This window comes from Hemiscyllium ocellatum, unplaced genomic scaffold, assembly GCF_020745735.1.
Source record: "Hemiscyllium ocellatum isolate sHemOce1 unplaced genomic scaffold, sHemOce1.pat.X.cur. scaffold_1161_pat_ctg1, whole genome shotgun sequence".
Lineage (NCBI taxonomy): Eukaryota > Metazoa > Chordata > Chondrichthyes > Orectolobiformes > Hemiscylliidae > Hemiscyllium > Hemiscyllium ocellatum.
Window position 1 is genome coordinate 57533 of NW_026867691.1, and position 19661 is coordinate 77193.

At 44.1% G+C, this 19661-nt stretch overlaps 5 non-coding genes across 5 annotated transcripts; all 5 read right to left on the minus strand.

Annotated features, from left to right (window-relative positions):
• Positions 1-885: 885 nt before the first annotated feature.
• On the minus strand, positions 886-958 carry trnav-uac (transfer RNA valine (anticodon UAC)). Its single transcript has one exon. It is a non-coding gene; the product is annotated as a tRNA-Val (tRNA).
• Positions 959-4294: 3336 nt separating this feature from the next.
• trnav-uac (transfer RNA valine (anticodon UAC)) lies at positions 4295-4367 on the minus strand. The gene has a single exon. It is a non-coding gene; the product is annotated as a tRNA-Val (tRNA).
• A 3335-nt stretch (positions 4368-7702) lies between these two features.
• trnav-uac (transfer RNA valine (anticodon UAC)) lies at positions 7703-7775 on the minus strand. Its single transcript has one exon. It is a non-coding gene; the product is annotated as a tRNA-Val (tRNA).
• A 1761-nt stretch (positions 7776-9536) lies between these two features.
• trnav-cac (transfer RNA valine (anticodon CAC)) lies at positions 9537-9609 on the minus strand. The gene has a single exon. It is a non-coding gene; the product is annotated as a tRNA-Val (tRNA).
• Positions 9610-11220: 1611 nt separating this feature from the next.
• Positions 11221-11293, minus strand: trnav-cac (transfer RNA valine (anticodon CAC)). Its single transcript has one exon. It is a non-coding gene; the product is annotated as a tRNA-Val (tRNA).
• Positions 11294-19661: the final 8368 nt, after the last annotated feature.

Sequence of the window (19661 nt, forward strand, 5' to 3'; positions counted from 1 at the left end):
TGAAACACTGCAGAAACAAACGACTTCCTTACTTTTGCTCCGACTGACCATACTTCGTGAAATTTTCCCAGATCCTCAGTTGAGGATTTTTGCTGCTGGAAGTTACCGCAGAACCCGTGTTAAATCGTAACGTATTGAGCGAATCGCAAACAGAAAGCATTTAACACGGAACACAATCAAAGCTGGCATAGCTAATGCATATTCAGACACAGCGAAGCATGAACGCTAAATGTGAGAGAGTCCGAGGTCAAGAGGCATAAAGTCATCTCACAACTAACAACAGGGCAATTCCAAACTACTCTTTCAAACATACTGCAGCCTTAGTGCACCACCACTTCCCAGACAATGCTGAAAAGAGAGAAAGAACGAATATCATAAGTATGGGCCATAAAAAAAGTGAATTTCAACAATCACAGTCTCGATGAGATTACTTTTCCCTTCAGATGTCTCCAGGACGGAAACGATGGAAATGGGAGAAATTCAATAACATATTCATTGGAACGATTTTCCATTCGCCAGAAAGCCAAATAACGATGAATCGACTCACCGCAGGACTCTGTTTCACAACAGCGATGAAATAACAGTCTCCATTCGGTTCCAGTAAAAACTCAACTTGCCTGCAATGTAAAGCGAGAGTCGAAGCGATTACCATCACGACAGCAGAGAAACGTTGCAATAGTCAACACGTTTCCATACCACAGTTAAATACCCGGGGGAATCCAGGCAGCGGGGATCGAAGCAGCATTTTAACAGTGCTGCGGCGATGGAGTTGATCAGCTGAAATAGCAGTGGTGGGATTCGAACCCACACCCCTTTCAGGACTGGAACCTGGATCCAGCACATTAGACCGCTCGGCTTGTAAAAGGCTGCAATTGAGAACAAAGCAGTTTCTGCCCAGTTTCGAACTGGGGACCTTTCGCGGGTAAGGCGAACGTGATGACCACTACACTACAGAAACCGGCCTCTGCCGGCCGCGCTGCGGTTCTCTGGCACCCAGCACTGAAAGGTGAAGACATTCTCCGTTTCACCTTTCTTTTTCCAACAGCTCGTTGTTATCCAGGGGAATTGACATCTTGAAAACACTGCAGAAACAAACGATTTCCTTACTTTTGCTCCGACTGACCATACCTCGTGAAATTTTCCAGATCCTCAGTTGAGGATCCTCCATGGTCCCTCTCCGACTCGCACAGCTGCTGGAATGTGCCCGGCTACAATGTCAATTTCGCAGCAGATAATGAAAGCCCATCAATCCGGACAAAAATCAATAGTAAGCTGAGTCTATCTTCTCAGACTCTTTCAGCGACAAATGTATCTGTGACTGCGTGAGAATATATGTTCGGTTATGATTTGGTCAAATCACCATGAGCTGCTTGACATTACTTCAATTTCGATTCTTGCTTTGCTGAATGATTTCACCCATTGCTCGAAACAGGACAACTTTCACATTTACACGGAACACGAAACACACCGGACTACAGGGAAAATGCACAAAGCTGAGCAGGCCGTGTTCCACATCATACCGTGCAGCATCGTTTCAGTCACTGTGTCTGTTCGAGATGCCACTTTCCTTGCCTTTTACCTTAACCGTGCCATTCACTGCAGAGATGTCCACACCTGGACATGAGCCACATGGATATCAACTGAGTTGGAAACCTGTGTGGGAATCGACAAGGAGCGACTCAATACATTTTGCTAAACTCCATGGTGCTTATTAGAAATGCAGTTTCTGTCCAAGTCAATCGAAAAGGCAGTTTCTGAACAGAGTAACAGAAGTTACTGCTCACCCCACCCCCACTCCGGGAGAGGTGCTAACTGCCCTTGAGTGCTTTTTGTTCTCGATGTGAAGAGCTCTCACACATGAGTCACCTTCACGTCTCTTGCTGCTGAGTTACTTACAAAGAAGGAATTTCAGCAGAGCTGCAACTGCCTCACTTTCCCACTCGCTCTCCCCGTTTACATTTTCCTGCTCGTCAGTGATTTAAAGAAAACCAAAAGGATGCGATGTCATTCTGTAGCCTCTCTGTCGATTCCTCCGTTTAAGTTCCAACACGGCTTAGATCTCAGGACGCATTTTAATACTAGCGACGTTATGAAAGCACAAGTTCAAATGTTCCTCTGAGAGTGTAATTTCTTTCATTGCTGTTGCTGAATGAATGAGTCACTAACGAGCGCACTGATCCAAACCATGATTCAGCACCTCTGCTGCCAATTCTCGCACGTTGAATAACGACAGGCGGCTTCCAAATGAGGTCTTTCAGATACGACTTTGGGCTACATTTGACAGACAGACTAGTTCAGGAATCCGTGGTGTACTGTGACACCAGCGCGTCAGCTTCTTCCCTGTCTTTGAACCGGCCTGCCTGCACAAGGAATGCAAATGCGGTACTGCTTTTGGTGGAAGATTCAGAACGCGGTAACTACACTCTGAAGCAGAATGTCACATGATCAGACCCAGGTTGGAGAAAAACTTTACAATGCTTTGCAAACTAATTTAATGGAATTGCATCACATTTCACAAAGAGAGCAGATTTGTTCGAGCATTTTCGAAGGCAGGTTTGCAGATGGGATAGCAAGCAAGAAAGCTCCGTTCTTGTCAGTGTAAAAGGCTGCAAATGAAGATCAAAGCAGTTTCTGTCCAGTTTCGAACGGGGGACTTTTTGCGCGTTAGTCAAATGTGATGACCACTACACTACAGAAACTGGCCTCAGGCTAGCCTCTTGTGGCTCTGTGGCATCCAGCACTGGAAGTTGAAGCCATTCTACGGTTCACCTTTCTTTTTCCAATAGCTCGTTGTTATCCTGGGTAATTGACATCTTGAAAAAGTTAAAAAAAAATAGACGTGAAATTTGTGACAAAATATAGACAAGGATGTCGTCAATGTTCGGACTGTAGAGTGAAGTGGAATAGGCTGGGACAACTTTCCCGGCAGCATAACGGCTGCGACATGATTTTATGGAAGGGTTGTAAACTGAGTATTTACGTGTTTTACCCAAGCTAGGGTGAGTTGGAAACTCGAGAGCATAGGTTTAAGGTGAGTGGTCAGAAATTGACAAAGGACCCCGAGGCACATTTCCCACCAACAAGGTTATGGGTGTATGGAATGAGCTACCAGAGGGAGTGGGGGAGGCTATTACACTCAGAAAATTGCAATGGTAATCGGATGAGTTTCTGGAATACGATGGGTTTTGAGGGATTGAGGCCAAATGCTGTGGAACGGGACTTGTTTCATTTTGGTGATGTGGTGAGGATGAATGAGATACACCGAAGTATCTGTTTCCACGCGGTGTACCCCAATAACCTTGTGTTGCTTACACCGGTTTTAAAGGATTACTTTCTAGCGGAGCTTTCCATCGCAGTCTGTGGCACAATCATTTAGTCTGTTCGACTGCTCACGGGAAAGGTAGTATTGTGAAACACTGCAGAAACAAACGACTTCCTTACTTTTGCTCCGACTGACCATACTTCGTGAAATTTTCCCAGATCCTCAGTTGAGGATTTTTGCTGCTGGAAGTTACCGCAGAACCCGTGTTAAATCGTAACGTATTGAGCGAATCGCAAACAGAAAGCATTTAACACGGAACACAATCAAAGCTGGCATAGCTAATGCATATTCAGACACAGCGAAGCATGAACGCTAAATGTGAGAGAGTCCGAGGTCAAGAGGCATAAAGTAATCTCACAACTAACAACAGGGCAATTCCAAACTACTCTTTCAAACATACTGCAGCCTTAGTGCACCACCACTTCCCAGACAATGCTGAAAAGAGAGAAAGAACGAATATCATAAGTATGGGCCATAAAAAAAGTGAATTTCAACAATCACAGTCTCGATGAGATTACTTTTCCCTTCAGATGTCTCCAGGACGGAAACGATGGAAATGGGAGAAATTCAATAACATATTCATTGGAACGATTTTCCATTCGCCAGAAAGCCAAATAACGATGAATCGACTCACCGCAGGACTCTGTTTCACGACAGCGATGAAATAACAGTCTCCATTCGGTTCCAGTAAAAACTCAACTTGCCTGCAATGTAAAGCGAGAGTCGAAGCGATTACCATCACGACAGCAGAGAAACGTTGCAATAGTCAACACGTTTCCATACCACAGTTAAATACCCGGGGGAATCCAGGCAGCGGGGATCGAAGCAGCATTTTAACAGTGCTGCGGCGATGGAGTTGATCAGCTGAAATAGCAGTGGTGGGATTCGAACCCACACCCCTTTCAGGACTGGAACCTGGATCCAGCACATTAGACCGCTCGGCTTGTAAAAGGCTGCAATTGAGAACAAAGCAGTTTCTGCCCAGTTTCAAACTGGGGACCTTTCGCGTGTAAGGCGAACGTGATGACCACTACACTATAGAAACCGGCCTCTGCCAGCCGCGCTGCGGTTCTCTGGCACCCAGCACTGAAAGGTGAAGACATTCTCCGTTTCACCTTTCTTTTTCCAACAGCTCGTTGTTATCCAGGGGAATTGACATCTTGAAAACACTGCAGAAACAAACGATTTCCTTACTTTTGCTCCGACTGACCATACCTCGTGAAATTTTCCAGATCCTCAGTTGAGGATCCTCCATGGTCCCTCTCCGACTCGCACAGCTGCTGGAATGTGCCCGGCTACAATGTCAATTTCGCAGCAGATAATGAAAGCCCATCAATCCGGACAAAAATCAATAGTAAGCTGAGTCTATCTTCTCAGACTCTTTCAGCGACAAATGTATCTGTGACTGCGTGAGAATATATGTTCGGTTATGATTTGGTCAAATCACCATGAGCTGCTTGACATTACTTCAATTTCGATTCTTGCTTTGCTGAATGATTTCACCCATTGCTCGAAACAGGACAACTTTCACATTTACACGGAACACGAAACACACCGGACTACAGGGAAAATGCACAAAGCTGAGCAGGCCGTGTTCCACATCATACCGTGCAGCATCGTTTCAGTCACTGTGTCTGTTCGAGATGCCACTTTCCTTGCCTTTTACCTTAACCGTGCCATTCACTGCAGAGATGTCCACACCTGGACATGAGCCACATGGATATCAACTGAGTTGGAAACCTGTGTGGGAATCGACAAGGAGCGACTCAATACATTTTGCTAAACTCCATGGTGCTTATTAGAAATGCAGTTTCTGTCCAAGTCAATCGAAAAGGCAGTTTCTGAACAGAGTAACAGAAGTTACTGCTCACCCCACCCCCACTCCGGGAGAGGTGCTAACTGCCCTTGAGTGCTTTTTGTTCTCGATGTGAAGAGCTCTCACACATGAGTCACCTTCACGTCTCTTGCTGCTGAGTTACTTACAAAGAAGGAATTTCAGCAGAGCTGCAACTGCCTCACTTTCCCACTCGCTCTCCCCGTTTACATTTTCCTGCTCGTCAGTGATTTAAAGAAAACCAAAAGGATGCGATGTCATTCTGTAGCCTCTCTGTCGATTCCTCCGTTTAAGTTCCAACACGGCTTAGATCTCAGGACGCATTTTAATACTAGCGACGTTATGAAAGCACAAGTTCAAATGTTCCTCTGAGAGTGTAATTTCTTTCATTGCTGTTGCTGAATGAATGAGTCACTAACGAGCGCACTGATCCAAACCATGATTCAGCACCTCTGTTGCCAATTCTCGCACGTTGAATAACGACAGGCGGCTTCCAAATGAGGTCTTTCAGATACGACTTTGGGCTACATTTGACAGACAGACTAGTTCAGGAATCCGTGGTGTACTGTGACACCAGCGCGTCAGCTTCTTCCCTGTCTTTGAACCGGCCTGCCTGCACAAGGAATGCAAATGCGGTACTGCTTTTGGTGGAAGATTCAGAACGCGGTAACTACACTCTGAAGCAGAATGTCATATGATCAGACCCAGGTTGGAGAAAAACTTTACAATGCTTTGCAAACTAATTTAATGGAATTGCATCACATTTCACAAAGAGAGCAGATTTGTTCGAGCATTTTCGAAGGCAGGTTTGCAGATGGGATAGCAAGCAAGAAAGCTCCGTTCTTGTCAGTGTAAAAGGCTGCAAATGAAGATCAAAGCAGTTTCTGTCCAGTTTCGAACGGGGGACTTTTCGCGCGTTAGTCAAATGTGATGACCACTACACTACAGAAACTGGCCTCAGGCGCGCCCCTTGTGGCTATGTGGCATCCAGCACTGGAAGTTGAAGCCATTCTACGGTTCACCTTTCTTTTTCCAATAGCTCGTTGTTATCCTGGGTAATTGACATCTTGAAAAAGTTAAAAAAAATAGACGTGAAATTTGTGACAAAATATAGACAAGGATGTCGTCAATGTTCGGACTGTAGAGTGAAGTGGAATAGGCTGGGACAACTTTCCCGGCAGCATAACGGCTGCGACATGATTTTATGGAAGGGTTGTAAACTGAGTATTTACGTGTTTTACCCAAGCTAGGGTGAGTTGGAAACTCGAGAGCATAGGTTTAAGGTGAGTGGTCAGAAATTGACAAAGGACCCCGAGGCACATTTCCCACCAACAAGGTTATGGGTGTATGGAATGAGCTACCAGAGGGAGTTGGGGAGGCTATTACACTCAGAAAATTGCAATGGTAATCGGATGAGTTTCTGGAATGCGATGGGTTTTGAGGGATTGAGGCCAAATGCTGTGGAACGGGACTTGTTTCATTTTGGTGATGTGGTGAGGATGAATGAGATACACCGAAGTATCTGTTTCCACGCGGTGTACCCCAATAACCTTGTGTGGCTTACACCGGTTTTAAAGGATTACTTTCTAGCAGAGCTTTCCATCGCAGTCTGTGGCACAATCATTTCGTCTGTTCGACTGCTCACGGGAAAGGTAGTATTGTGAAACACTGCAGAAACGAACGACTTCCTTACTTTTGCTCCGACTGACCATACTTCGTGAAATTTTCCCAGATCCTCAGTTGAGGATTTTTGCTGCTGGAAGTTACCGCAGAACCCGTGTTAAATCGTAACGTATGGAGCGAATCGCAAACAGAAAGCATTTAACACGGAACACAAACAAAGCTGGCATAGCTAATGCATATTCAGACACAGCGAAGCATGAACGCTAAATGTGAGAGAGTCCGAGGTCAAGAGGCATAAAGTCATCTCACAACTAACAACAGGGCAATTCCAAACTACTCTTTCAAACATACTGCAGCCTTAGTGCACCACCACTTCCCAGACAATGCTGAAAAGAGAGAAAGAACGAATATCATAAGTATGGGCCATAAAAAAAGTGAATTTCAACAATCACAGACTCGATGAGATTACTTTTCCCTTCAGATGTCTCCAGGACGGAAACGATGGAAATGGGAGAAATTCAATAACATATTCATTGGAACGATTTTCCATTCGCCAGAAAGCCAAATAACGATGAATCGACTCACCGCAGGACTCTGTTTCACAACAGCGATGTAATAACAGTCTCCATTCGGTTCCAGTAAAAACTCAACTTGCCTGCAATGTAAAGCGAGAGTCGAAGCGATTACCATCACGACAGCAGAGAAACGTTGCAATAGTCAACACGTTTCCATACCACAGTTAAATACCCGGGGGAATCCAGGCAGCGGGGATCGAAGCAGCATTTTAACAGTGCTGCGGCGATGGAGTTGATCAGCTGAAATAGCAGTGGTGGGATTCGAACCCACACCCCTTTCAGGACTGGAACCTGGATCCAGCACATTAGACCGCTCGGCTTGTAAAAGGCTGCAATTGAGAACAAAGCGGTTTCTGCCCAGTTTCGAACTGGGGACCTTTCGCGTGTAAGGCGAACGTGATGACCACTACACTACAGAAACCGGCCTCTGCCGGCCGCGCTGCGGTTCTCTGGCACCCAGCACTGAAAGGTGAAGACATTCTCCGTTTCACCTTTCTTTTTCCAACAGCTCGTTGTTATCCAGGGGAATTGACATCTTGAAAACACTGCAGAAACAAACGATTTCCTTACTTTTGCTCCGACTGACCATACCTCGTGAAATTTTCCAGATCCTCAGTTGAGGATCCTCCATGGTCCCTCTCCGACTCGCACAGCTGCTGGAATGTGCCCGGCTACAATGTCAATTTCGCAGCAGATAATGAAAGCCCATCAATCCGGACAAAAATCAATAGTAAGCTGAGTCTATCTTCTCAGACTCTTTCAGCGACAAATGTATCTGTGACTGCGTGAGAATATATGTTCGGTTATGATTTGGTCAAATCACCATGAGCTGCTTGACATTACTTCAATTTCGATTCTTGCTTTGCTGAATGATTTCACCCATTGCTCGAAAGAGGACAATTTTCACGTTTACGCGGAACACGAAACACACCGGACTACAGGGAAAATGCACAAAGCTGAGCAGGCCGTGTTCCACATCATACCTTGCAGCATAGTTTCAGTCACTGCCTGTTTTGCAGAATACGAGGCCCAAAGAATGTTCTCCACCATAAAACCGGAGGTAGCATTACAATCCGAGAACGACAGATCACATTGTGAGGATGCTCTGGCCACGGGGCCAGTTCGAGATGCCACTTTCCTTGCCTTTTACATTAACCGTGCAATTTGCTGCAGAGATGTTCACATCTGGACATGAGCCACATGGATACCGACTGACTTGGAAACGAGAAGCAACTCAATAAATCTTGCTAAATTCCATGTTGCTTATTAGAAATGCAGCTTCTGTTCACCTCAATTTAAAAGGCAGTTTGTGAACATAGTAACTGAAGTCACAAGGTAAGTATCTTATCCCACCCTCACTCCGGGAGAGGTGCTAACTGCCCTTGAGTGCTTTTTGTTCTCGATGTGAAGAGCTCTCACGCCTGAGTCACCTTCACGTCTCTTGTTGCTGAGTGACTCACAAAGAAAGAGTTTCACCAGAGCTGCAACTGCCTCACTTTCCCACTCGCCCTGGCCGTTTACATTTTCCTGCTCGTCAGTGATTTAAAGAAAACCAAAAGGTTGCGATGTCATTCTGTAGCCTCTCTGTCAATTCCTCCGTTTCAGTTCCAACATGGCTTAGATCTCGGGCTCACCTTAATACTAGCGACGCTATGAAATCACAAGTCCAGAGGTTGCCCTGAGAGTGCAATTTCTTTCATTGCTGTTGCTGATAGAATGAGTCACTAACGTGCGAACTGATCCAAAACATGATTCAGCACCTCTGCTGCCAATTCTCGCACGTTGAATAACGACAGGCGGCTTCCAAATGAGGTCTTTCAGATACGACTTTGGGATACATTTGACAGACAGACTAGTTCAGGAATCCGTGGTGTACTGTGACACCAGCACGTCTGCTTCTTCCCTGTCTTTGAACCGGCCCGCCTGCACAAGGAATGCAAACGCGGTACTGCTTTTGCTGGAGGATTCAGAACGCGGTAACTACACTCTGAAGCAGAATGTCATATGATCAGACCCAGCTTGGATAAAAACATTACAATGCTTTGCAAACTAATTTCATGGAATTGAATCACAAAGAGAGCAGATTTGTTCGAGCATTTTCGAAGGCAGGTTTGCAGATGGGAAAGCAAGCAAGAAAGCTCCGTTCTTGTTCGTGTAAAAGGCTACAAATGAAGAACAAAGCAGTTTCTGTCCAGTTTCGAACTGGGGGCCTTTCGCGAGTGAGGCGAACGTGATGACCATTACACTACAGAAACAAGCCTCGGCCGGGCGGGCTGCGGCTCTGTGGCATCCAGCACTCAAAGTTGAAGCCATTCTACGTTTCACCTTTCTTTTTCCAATAGCTCGTTGTTATCCAGGGTAATTGACATCTTGAAAAAGTTTAAAAAAAGACGTGAAATTAGTGACAAAATATAGACAAGGATGTCGTCAATGTTCGGACTGTAGAGTGAGGTGGAATAGGCTGGGGCAACTTTCCTGGCAGCATAACGGCTGCGACATGATTTTATGGAAGGGTTGTAAACTGAGTAATTACGTGTTTTACCCAAGCTAGGGTGAGTTGGAAACTCGAGAGCATAGGTTTAAGGTGAGTGGTCTGAAATTGACAAAGGACCCCGAGGCACATTTCCCACACACAAGGTTATGCGTGTATGGAATGAGCTACCAGAGGGAGTGGAGGAGGCTATTGCACTCAGAAAATTGCAATGGTAATCGGGTGAGTTTCTGGATAGTATGGGTTTAGAGGGATTGAGGCCAAATGCTGTGGAACGGGACTTGTTTCATTTTGGTGATGTGGTGAGCGTGGATGAGATACACCAAAGTATCTGTTTCCACGCGGTGTACCCCAATAACCTTGTGTTGCTTACACCGGTTTTAAAGGATTACTTTTCAGCGGAGCTTGCTGTCGCAGTCTGTGGCACAATCATTTAGTCTGTTCGACTGCTCACGGGAAAGGTAGTATTGTGAAACACTGCAGAAACGAACGACTTCCTTACTTTTGCTCCGACTGACCATGCTTCGTGATACTTTCCCAGATCCTCAGTTGAGGATTTTTGCTGCTGCAAGTTACCTCAGAACCCGTGTTAACTCGTAATGTATTGAGCGAATCGCAAACAGAAAGCATTTAACACGGAACACAAACAAAACAGGCATACCTAATGCTTGTTCAGACACAGCGAAGCATGAACGCTAAATGTGAGATAGTCCGAGGGCATGAGGCATAAAGTAATCTCACAACTAACAACAGGGCAATTCCAAACTACTCTTTCAAACATACTGCAGCCTTAGTGCACCACCACTTCCCAGACAATGCTGAAAAGAGAGAAAGAAAGAATATAATAAGTATGTGCCATAAAAAAGTGAATTTCACCAATCACAGTCTCGATTAGATTACCTTTCCCTTCCGGTGTCTCCAGGACGGAAGTGTAGGAAATGGGAGAAATTCAATAACATATGCATTGGAAAGATTTTCCCATTCGCCAGAAAGACAAATAATGATGAATCGACTCACCGCAGGACTTTGTTTCACAACAGCGATGACATAACAGTCTCCATTCGGTTCCAGTAAAAACTCAACTTGCCTGGAACGTAAACTAATAGCTGAGCTGCTTGCTTTCTGCTGGGGAGGCGAGCAACATCATGATAGCAGAGAGTCTCGACAATACTCAGCACGTTTCCACAGTTAATGCCCCTGAAACACCCTGAAAAACCTTTACAATGCTTTGCTCACTAATTAAATGGAATTGCATCACATTTCACAAAGAGAGCAGATTTGTTCGAGCATTTTCGAAGGCTGGTTTGCAGATGGGAGAGCAAGCAAGAAAGCTCCGTTCTTGTCCGTGTAAAAGGCTGCAATTGAAGAACAAAGCAGTTTTTGCCCAGTTTCGAACTGCGGACCTTTCGCGTGTGAGGCGAACGTGATGACCACTACACTACAGAAACAAGCCTCAGCCGGCTGTGCTGCGGCTCTGTGGCATCCAGCACTGAAAGTTGAAGCCATTCTACGTTTCACCTTTCTTTTTCCAATAGCTCGTTGTTATCCAGGGTAATTGACATCTTGAAAAAGTTAAAAAAAAAAGAGGGATGTGAAATTGGTGACAAAATATAGACAAGGATGTCGTCAATGTTTGGACTGTAGAGTGAAGTGGAATAGGCTGGGACAACCTTCCCGGCAGCATAACGGCTGCGACATGATTTTATGGAAGTGTTGTGAACTGAGCATTAACGTGTTTTACCCAAGCTAGGGTGAGTTGGAAACTCGAAAGCATAGGTTTAAGGTGAGTGGTGTGAAATTGACAAAGGACCCCGAGGCACATTTCCCACTCACAAGGTTATGGGTGCATGGAATGAGCTACCAGAGGGAGCGGAGGAGGCTATTGCGCTCAGAAAATTGCAATGGTAATCGGATGAGGAAATGAGGAAATGGGAGAAATTCAATAACATATGCATTGGAAAGATTTTCCCATTGGCCAGAAAACCAAACAACGAGGAATCGAGTCACCGCAGGACTTTGTTTCACAACAGCGATGAAATAAAAGTCTCCATTCCGTTCCAGTAAAAACTCAACTTGCCTGGAAAACAAAGCAACATTCGAGCTGCTTGCGATTTTCTGCGCGGGAGGAGAACATGACCATGACAGGACAGACACTTTAAATATTCAGCACATTCCCACACCGCAGTTGTGTTTTGAACATCAATATAGCGGGGATCGAAACAGCATTTTAACAAACTGTTGGAGTTGATCAGCATAAATGGCAGTATTTTCTTTCAGCTGAAATAAATTCGGAACAAATTTGCATATATCATTAATCGTTCCAATGAGATAAATCTAATGCACTTCCGATTATTACAATGAACTGTCTGACTTTCAGTTCACTTAATAAAATGAAGCGAACAAAAAAGCTTTTCTTGTGGTTTAACGTAATTCAGTTAAGCCATATGAGAACGGCTATTGAACCACAACATCACATTTATATCACTCGCCATAGCTACTTCTTCATGTGAGAGAGAACGTCACTGAAGAAATTATGAGTGAAGGCAAAATGTGGATGTGAATATGACGGGGAATTATTGTTCACTGTTTCATTCTGAGCATGGCTACTTCTTGGATTTTGCTGTTATTGTAATTCTGGTGAAAGCAGAAACACAATGGTTTGGATTCAATTTAGCTCAAGACATTTCTCAACCACGACTTTCACCACATGTTACCTTGATGAGGTCACATGTTACCCATTTCCAAAACGTGCTGAGGAGACCGAGAGATTACAGTGATGGATTATTATACCACCGTGCTCCGCATTCATGGGTTTGAGTCACATTTTGGTTGCTAATTCCACAAACCACTGCTGCATTTTTACATTGCATCTCACACCGCTTGTATACACTGGATCGAGAATTGTGTTCTTGCGCTTCACTGCACGGGAGACTCACGAATAATCAATTCCACATAAAAGTTGAAATAAAAAATGAGAGAAGATGTTCTTTTCGGTTGTAAATTAAGTTGGTGTAATTAGAGGGAACACATTTTTTTCTTTATGCACCTCTTTCCATCTTGTCTTTCTATTAGTTTACATCGACAGAAAGAGAAATAACTAACAAGTGATCGGGAGCACAAGTTTATCCAATGGAATTGCGCATGATTATTTTAACCTAACAGTTCACACAATGATTTGATCAGTATTTCAAACAGTCACTCGGAATTGGAACCGCAGCAAACCGCTCCAATGAAACTAACCTTTCTTTCTTCCACATGCAGCGTGATGACTGACTTGCTAACTGTACAAGGTCAGCCAATTTTCTTCAGCAATCACAGCTTCTGTAAACAGCTACCTGTGCTGTGCAGAGTGTCATTTGATGCCCCCAGGTCACAGCACATTTCTTCTTCATGAGCTTATGAGCTTCGTTCATAATCTGTTTGATAAACCTTTTCTATCACTTCATCCCATCCACTCACAATTCTCAATTTATGAATAAAATTTAGCGTTAGATCAAATGTTAAACAAAATGAATGCATGCCATTCAGCCCATCGAGTCTGCCCCACCATACAACGAACTCATGGTTGATCTGATAATCTTCAACTCCATTCTGCTCACTTACCTCGACAAACTTCATCATCTTTCTAATTAAATACCTGACACAGTTTGAAAATACCCAACAACTTCGCCTCTACTTCGGTTGCCAAAAAAACCCCACAGATTCTTTGAGCATGGGAATTACTCTTAATTTCTGAATTAAATGGGCGATATCTCATTCTGAGATTATGTCCTGTGGTGCTCTCATCAGAGCATAGGCCAAACCACCTGCCTATATCTACCCTGTCAAGATCCCACGGCTTTGTTTCAAGGAGAATAATCCAAGCCTGACCAATCATTCCAAGAAGCTCCATTTTATCCAAAGTTGACAACATCCTCGTAAATATCTGCTGTCCCTTACAGCACGGGAACTGGAACTTGAAATCAGATAGCGATTGGAATCGGATTAGTCCACACATGGACCAAATACAGTAATGATAACTTTGACAAATGAGAATCTAATCATATTCTATTGACATTCAGTGACTTCGTTGTAACTGAAGTCCTCCGTGTAATCGCCCTCGGAGCTAATATTTAGGAGAAATGTTACCTGACCGCCCAAATAAAGAAGTTGACTACAAAAAAATGTCCGTCAGTCGACTCTGGTTGATAATTAACACAACTCATGTCTCCGTGAAGCCTGCATCATTTGTTAGGCACAAATTAGATGTGTAACAGAACTCGCTTCATTTGCCTGGATGTGTGAAGCTTCAATGCCACTGAAGGAACTGGACCTCGTCCACGACAATGCAGTCACTTAACTGTACCACGTTCAACACCTGAATGTTTATTACCCTCACTGCTAAGGCACGATTGCAGTAGAGTGCACCACCTCCAAGATGTATGGAGTAAGTCATTCAGGCTGTGTTGACAGAACATTCAAAGCTCAAAAACTGTGCTGGCTATAAGGACAAGGTTGAAGATGCACTGAAGCGCGACCATTTGCAAGTTACCCGCCAAGGCACATACCGGCATGACTTGAAGATGTATCAGTGGTAAATCCATTGAGTGATGAAGCTGTCTTGATCGTCAAAGTGGTATACTTCAGCCCTCCATCCTGTGTCTTACAAATTTTAAAATGTTAATTATTGCATTGACCAGACTTGTGCTCATTCTATTAGTTGTTTCCTAAACTGGCGGTTGCTAAAGATCGAATATCACCCACAACCGAGGGTCAACAACAGAAAATATCCAAAAATACTCTCGACCATCTGAGCTCCCTGTCCAAAAATCTTCAGTGATCTGTGAATATCCACTCCAAGATCCCTTTGTTCCTGTTTGTTCTGTTCTCCACTCAGAATCCTCACTGTTATTGTTCCAACTCCCCAAATTCGTTACCACTTATTGGTCTGGATTCAATTCCATTCGCCGGTTTTATTTTCCACCTGATTGATACATCTCTGCAGGCCCTGACATTATTCATCATAGTTAAATACACGAACAATTGTTGATCCACTGCAAATTTCTAAATCATGACTCCTACAACTAAGTCTGAATCGTTGATCTCTGTCACGAAACAGTGGAACTCCACTGGAAACAAGCATCCAAACATGCTTCATTGCTGGATGTGATGAACACCTGCAATTACAGCACAATCGGACCCCTGATGTCATTTGTCAACATGCTGGTGACTCTATCAGTTGGCCTCCTGAGTGATCCCTTCTCACACATGGAAGTGGGGAATGACCTGTCCACATTGTGCCTGGGCACGTAGGTTTACACTTCAGCGGGTAATTGAATCCTTTCCCGAAGTCCCCCTATGGACCTGACATCTTGGCGGTGTGTGTATCCATGTGTCTTTTTAGATTGGATAATCAGTTGAATTTGAGTCCACGCAGAGATCACTCCCAATTTTCCCCGTCATCCGTGTATTTTTTTTCTTCTTCTTTATTCTCCCACGGAGTGTGGCCATCATGGTCTGAACATTATTTGTTGTGCATTCTTAATTCACCATGAATTGAGTCAGAGGGATTCTATCGTTGAAAAGCACTGTTGTGAGTCTGGAGTCATATGTTGGCAGGTCTCATTAAGGATGGCAAATTCCCCTTTCCAAGGGACACGAATGAATGGGCTTTCAGCTAATTAAAACCTTTTGCCTCTGTTCCTATGATCGGGGTTATTATTCCAAATTTTATTCATCGATTTAAATACCAGCAGCTGCCATGTTCCAGTCTCCAAGTGTTGTTAGCCCAATATATCGCCACTACATTTGCATTTGACACGAAGATTGGTGAGTAGAAGAAAGCATAGGGGTCGTCAAAGAATAGAGAATAATGTAGATAGACGGGAGAGTAGAGCGGAGAAGTGGCAGACGGAGTTCAATCGAGGCAAATGTGAAGTGATGCATTTTGGGAAGCCTAATTCTTGAACCAACGACACAGTAAACGGAACAGTCTTGGAGAAATTTGATGAGCGGAGAGATCTGGGAGTTCAGGTCCTTTGTACCATGATGATGGTGGCACAGGTCGACAGAGCGATCAAGAAAGCAAATGGCATGCTTGTCGTCAGAGGACCGGGCTTTGAATGTAAGAGCTGGCAGGTCATGCAAAAATTGTAGATGATTTTGATTCGGCCGCGTTTAGGAACACTGCACAGTTCTGGTCGTCAAGTTACCCAGTTGATGTGGACGTTTACGAAAGGGTGTAGAGAAGGTTTACGAGGATGTTGCTGGTATGGAAGATGTTTGCTGTGAAGAGAGGTTAAGAAGTTTATGATTGCTTTCCGTGAATAAAAAGAGATTGAGGGGTCCTGATTGAGGTCTACAACATCTTGCAGGGTAAAGACCGGGTGTAAAGAGATGCTTTTTCCCCAGGTAAGGGATTAAATAATGAGAGGTCTCACATTCAAATTGAGAGGTGAAACGTTTAAGGAAGATAGATGTAGAAAGTATTTAGCACAGAGGGTGGTAGGTGCCTGGAACACGTTTCTAGCAGAGGTAGTACAGGCAGGCACGGTCGTTTCATTCAAGGTGCGCCTTAATAGATGCGTGAGTAAGTGGGGAGCAGATGGAAACAGGTGCTTAGGAATTGGGTGATAGGTTTAGACAGTTGATTTTGTTCATCCCAGGCTGGGAGGTCCAAAAGGCCTGTTCCTGGGCTATAAATGTTCTGTGTTCTTTGTTCTTCTTTGTTCACTACACTACCATCCCAATGCTACATTGCTCCATCTCAGAGAATGACATTGGCAATTCCAATCATCTCAGAGGGAGTGAGAATATGACATGTGGCTGTGTTGGAATGAAACTGATGTACGCTGTACTGGAGTGTTTGCTGGGAGCAAGAGGATGATGTGATGAAAAAATAGTTCTTACCTATCAAAATAACTAAACAGTGCATTGTAAAGGAAAATTGCACTGAATGCTTGCAATACACCGACCTCTCGCTTAAGGCTGCAGCACGCTTCCACTGAGACAATCGGCAGTGCGGGTTAATGCTGCTGTTGTACCTTAATAATCTAATAACTGGAGACAAATATGCCCTTCCTCCCGCCTTTGACCAGGAGAACTCCCAGCCTCGGAATTTCACGCACCTCTGTATCATCATAGAAGGACCATGTGCTCACCGATCGCATCACTGGTGCGACACAGTAGCTTCACGTGCTCATTTTCATCCCAATTTCCCGTTTGATCTTTGCAACTGCACCATTGAGTCTGGGTGGAGGAATTGGGATTATGTGATCCACTGTAGAAATGGGTACTTCCTTGTGTGGGGAAGCTCGTGTGGCAACAATCGTGAAACCTCATTGCTGTTGGAACATACATTTCAACAATATCCTGCAGTATCCCTTGAGAATTTGATGTTTTGTAAAAATCTATCACCCTCACTCTTCAACATGCAGTTCTCGATGGAACTTACTCAGCCTCTTGAAATATCCAATTTGAATATACAGCCAATTCTGAGTTCCCACATGTCTATTATTGCTCGCCAAATAGTCCTGTTGTGTCTCTGCATTCTTCCTAACATGCTCTATGTCACTGTCGTTACTGCTCTTTTCAAACACGCATCTCTGCATGGCCCAGGGATCGTATAATGTTCAGTGTTGTGCGTTGTGGCCGCAGGAACCTCGATTGAATCCGAGTTACGGCATGTAATGTTCTACCCATTTTAACTCCTTGTGGTACATGCCAAAGAAACACAGAAATGAATTAATTGATTTGACATGCAAACTTTCTCTGACATTATGATTTTTTCATCAAACCCCTCTCTCACACGTCTCTCTGAGATAAATGTCAGAATTCAGACTCACCCATTCTTGGAGACTTCTCTCCCTCTCACAATCACTGACCTCCTTTAAGTTCCCCCTCCCATTTCAATTACAATCATTTTCAAATTGAACCCTGTTCAGTCTGTGCTGCTGCGCTCCCTGTTGCTGGGTGAACATGACTCAATCATACCATTGCGACCTTCAGAGCAGTCAATCCATTTCGATACCGTGGTTTTGAGATCAATGTTCAAGTAGCACCTTTTACTGGCATGGATCAGATATTATTGGAACTTGAGGCTCAGGAAAAGAACACAGGGCAGCACTGAGGAAAATAAACTTTTTTTCAAAACGACCTCTTTCTGCGGATTGCAACATCATTTATTTCACTTGCTCATTCGGCTCTATCTAGACTATGGCGTGCAGTTCTGCAATCACATTAGCACTGGAAATAATGCAGCGGTGATTTACCAGGACATAGTCTGAGTAGAAGAGCTCCTGTTATGTAGAGAGATTGGATAGACTGGATAGATTTAGAGCAGAAGAGATCGAGAGGAGACATGATTGAGATATACAAAATAATCAGGGATACGGATCGTGTAGACTGAAACTAAAGTTTACCCATAATGGAGAGATCACTCACGGGGTAATAGATTTAAGAACAGAGGAAGAAAGATTTGAGTGAATGCACAGATATTCGTTTTGAAACAAAGGTGGTTGAAATCTGGAACTCAGTGCATGCAAAGGTTGGAGAGGCAGAAATCCTCATATCTTTTAGAAGTATTCCGATGTGAATTTTTGACGACAAGACGTACAAGGCTGTCGATCAAGTGATTTACAAAAAGAGTTTGGATAGTTAATCAATTATAGATTTCCAGTACTGATACATAGGCTTCTTTTTGCATTGAACTCCAGGGCAATACCACTGCCTGTCACTGCGTGAGATTGGGTTCATTTCGATTCCAGACTTATGTGACTGACTGTGTGGAATTTGCACGCTCCTTTTCTCTTCTCTTCCGTGTGGGTTTCTTCCGGCTGCTCCAATTCCTTCTCAATGTCCAAAGATGTGCACTTCAGGGAGATGGCAAAGAAAACTTGAATGAACTGGATAATCAAAGACAAAATCAAAGAGAAAAGTAGGAATCGCAGCTCAGGGAAACCGAATGACCATTTGGGATCAACAGGCCATTCCTTTGAACACCTTTTGATTCGCAATGTTAACTCTGATTTCTCTCCAACGATGTTGCCTGACCCGCTGAGCTTTTGAACTCATTTCTATTTTTGTAGGTGGATCAATAACGCCGGTTTAGTAAGATAGGGTGAGGGAGTGTGAATCTCTTCGGCGGCACAGAGCAGACTCATTTGGCCAAATGGTTTCTGTCTGCATTGCGTCTAATTCCATTAACTCTGATTCTATAAGTTTTTTTGTCCTTTTTTTAGTCTTTGGTATTTCACATCTCCCCTGAAATGTGGTTTGCAGAATAGAACAATGGATGTTTCGGGCATAAGCCACCACCAAACCGTTACCACCCGCTGCTTGGAAAAAAAACACTCCATATCCTGCCTTGGGACTCTGCAACCATACGGGATAAATGTGGATTTCAACATCTTCCTCAATATCCCTCCCATCACATTATCACAGTCCGAAGCATCCAACTCGGCAGCACCCTCCGGACCTATTAATCTTTTCCCCCTCTGACTTATCACTTTCTCCCTCGCCGCCATCCAATTAGCGCTTTTCCAGCTACCTTCCACCCAACCCCAACTGCCGCCCATTTATCTCTCCGCCCCCACCTACGCGTCTAATTCCTGATTAAAGGCTTATGCCAGAAGCGTCGGTTCACCTGCTCCTCAGATGCTGCCTGATCGGCTGTACATTTCCAGCACGACAATCTCGTCATGGGGAAGATAAATTAGGTTAGTTCAGGCTCTTGATCTGAGACCGGAGAAGAGTGATTTTGGAAGAGTTGAAGGTGTACAGTAAGGGAATAGATACGTGTTATAGGAAGAAATTTATTATGGAAAGTGTTTACAACCA